The following is a 3,329-nucleotide window of genomic DNA, read 5'->3' on the forward strand; positions in this document are numbered from 1 at the left end:
AAGCACAATATTTAGCTAGTATAAAATTTACAAATGCATTTAATTATACTCTCAGACTTCAATTTTCTCCCTCTTGTTTATGTCACCAAAATGCTTATCTAAAGATACTTATTGTTAAAATGGCCTAAGAATTCAATGCAATATTTAACCAAGGAAAGAAGATAAATTTAGTATTATTTTCACCTTGACCTCATACCTGCTGACTTTAATGCTTGACTCAGATATGCTTATGGGACTGTGTTTAGCATATTTTTACCTTAAGTAGTCACTCTTCATTCTGTCTTTCATCATGGGTTTCACTTATATGACCATACAGTTCCCTTTAAAATGTTATTTGAAATGTATGAGATGATTAACTTCTTTCTGTCTCACTTTTTCAGAAGTTGAAAGTATTACTTTTGTGCTTTTGTGGAAATGGAGAATGTTTTTGATTCAGCAGTTGGGGAGGATCATAACATTTCTGTGTAGGGAAAAATTTTAGGAGGTTAAGAATGATGCCCACTACAATGCTGCTCCTTACCTGTGTAGGTCAGTATAATTTATATCCCATCTTTGGATTTCAGGTCACTATTTTAGGGCCCAGAGTGGGTTTGACCCAGTTTCAAGTAATTTTCTGTCAGGAGTATCCCTAAAACATTAAAAAAAATTCAAGAGATAGACTATTCTGGACTCCTGGAGTTTTTAGGCTTCATCTATCTGTCTCATGGGTTAGTCTTTAAAAGAAGCCAGTCTCCCTGAGGTTCTTAAGACCAACGATAACACTGACCTGGTCCACTCAAAGTTATAAGCAGACTTTCTGGTTCTTTCCAATCTTACCTTTAACATTTGAGTCTTATCAAAACTGATTTTTGGAAGTGGAAAAACAAAATAAATAGTTCTCTACGGATATCTTTTCACATGCAATTTCCCTTTAAGTGCAGCTGCTTTGTGGGCAGAGTAGATCATTATAAATATACAAATATATTTATCTTTAAATACAATGAATTTCTTTTCAGGTAATCTGACTAATATAGCATTACTACATAATGCATATTTGGATGAAAGGTGGAGGGATGGCTTGATGAGGATTAGTATGTGCAATAAAATGGAATAATTATGCAGTTAAGTAGAAAATTGGTTGCAGTTAATACAAGAAGGAAAGAAATAAGTAAATTGACAACAACAGATATCTGTTAAATCAAATTTCAAGTGATTTAATGTTTTCATGACTAGTCATTTGTATGGAAATTAACCAATCAGCTACTTATGTGTGAAAGTCAATGAAAAACAAAGAAATATTTGAAAGCAAAAAAAAATGATGGAAAAAAATGTTCTCTTGATGGCAAAATAAAGATACCTGCCCTTTTGAAAAATGCTTATTGGAAATTTGGGAGTTTTAATCCCCAATCATATAGTATTCTTTTCTTCAAGGTTTAGCAAAAATTTATAGAAATGTTGATTTCACATTGATTATAGTGTAAATGCACTTCATCACTTGTAATTTTATGAGATAACTTTTACATAATTATGTTAAGATCACAGCTATAAACATGAGGAGAACCAAATTAAGGTATAATGACATCAGTTAAAAATACTGAATCATTGTTCTGGGCAGTTAATTCTTTGAATTTTTCTGCTATTTTATTTAAAGCTGAGAAATTTGTAGCTTACAGAATTACATTGTAGTTCCTGTTTTTACTTCCCTAAATTAATAGAGGCAGTTTATCGTGAGAAACATAAATTGTCATAAGACCTTGGTTTTAGCTGAGAGTGATTGAAATTCATTGGTCAGCTACTTCTTGAAATTTATTTCCCTCTACAATTGTAAACTGGACTCATATCTGACAAATGAACTCTTGAGCAGAATTGAAAAAGTTTAAGAGGCTGGTCAGGATTTCAGTGACTTGTGTAGTTCTGCCCCTTTCCTTTAAGGGTTCAGCTCTGCTTTAGGGAAGCTATATAATTGTAGAGTACCCTTGTATTCCCAATAGATGAGGCTTAGAAATTGATTTCTAAGAGTTCAAATGACAGGGACCAGCATTCACCTGGAGAAGACTTCTAAGGCCAGTTCAAGATCAGAATGAATTCTCAGAGCTTTTCATCCTCTAGGAATATTTATCCTCAGGACACTCCAGGCACTAGGAGAAACTGACTGGCTCTTTATTCATTAAACAAATATTTATTGAGCATTGTGAGAGGCAATCCCAATAAATGATGAACAAAACTGATGCTTTTACTGCTTTTAACTGAGTTTATCGTTCAGCTGATAATAGAATCAAAGAACAAAAGTAAATTACCACAAGACTATTTTAGGGACATGAAAGTTATAACACATAGCTCTAGATTATGTATGCTGGTACTTCTACCTCCCTGGCTTATTTTTTTTAACATTTTTTATTGATTTATAATCATTTTACAATGTTGTGTCAAATTCCAGTGTTCAGCACAATTTTTCAGTCATTCATGAACATATACACACTAATTGTCACATTTTTTTTCTCTGTGATTTATCATAATATTTTGTGTATATATCCCTGTGCTATACAGTGTAATCTTGTTTATCTATTCTACAATTTTGAAATCCCAGTCTATCCCTTCCCACCCTCTAACCCCCCTCCGGGAACCACAATCTGTATTCTCTGTCCATGAGTCTATTTCTGTCCTGTATTTATGCTTTGTTTTTGTTTGTTTGTTTGTTTTTGTTTTTCAGATTCCACATATGAGCGATCTCATATGGTATTTTTCTTTCTCTTTCTGGCTTACTTCACTTAGAATGACATTCTCTAGGAGCATCCATGTTGCTGCAAATGGCGTTATGTTGTCGGTTTTTATGGCTGAGTAGTATTCCATTGTATAAATATACCACCTCTTCTTTATCCAGTCACCTATTGATGGACATTTAGGCTGTTTCCATGTCTTGGCTATTGTAAATAGTGCTGCTACGAACATTGGGGTGCAGGTGTCATCCTGAAGTAGATTTCCTTCTGGATACAAGCCCAGGAGTGGGATTCCTGGGTCATATGGTAAGTGTATTCCTAGTCTTTTGAGGAATCTCCATACTGTTTTCCATAGTGGCTGCACCAAACTGCATTCCCACCAGCAGTGTAGGAGGGTTCCCCTTTCTCCACAGCCTCTCCAGCATTTGTCATTTGTGGACTTTAGAATGATGGCCATTCTGACTGCTGTGAGGTGATACCTCATTGTAGTTTTGATTTTCATTTCTCTGATAATTAGTGAATTAGTGATATTGAGCATTTTTTCATGTGCTTTTTGATCATTTGTATGTCTTCCTTGGAGAATTGCTTGTTTAGGTCTTCTGCCCCTTTTTGGGTTACGTTGTTTATTTTTTT

The sequence above is a fragment of the Vicugna pacos genome, chromosome X (genome assembly GCF_048564905.1).
Source record: "Vicugna pacos chromosome X, VicPac4, whole genome shotgun sequence".
Classification (NCBI taxonomy): Eukaryota; Metazoa; Chordata; class Mammalia; order Artiodactyla; family Camelidae; genus Vicugna; species Vicugna pacos.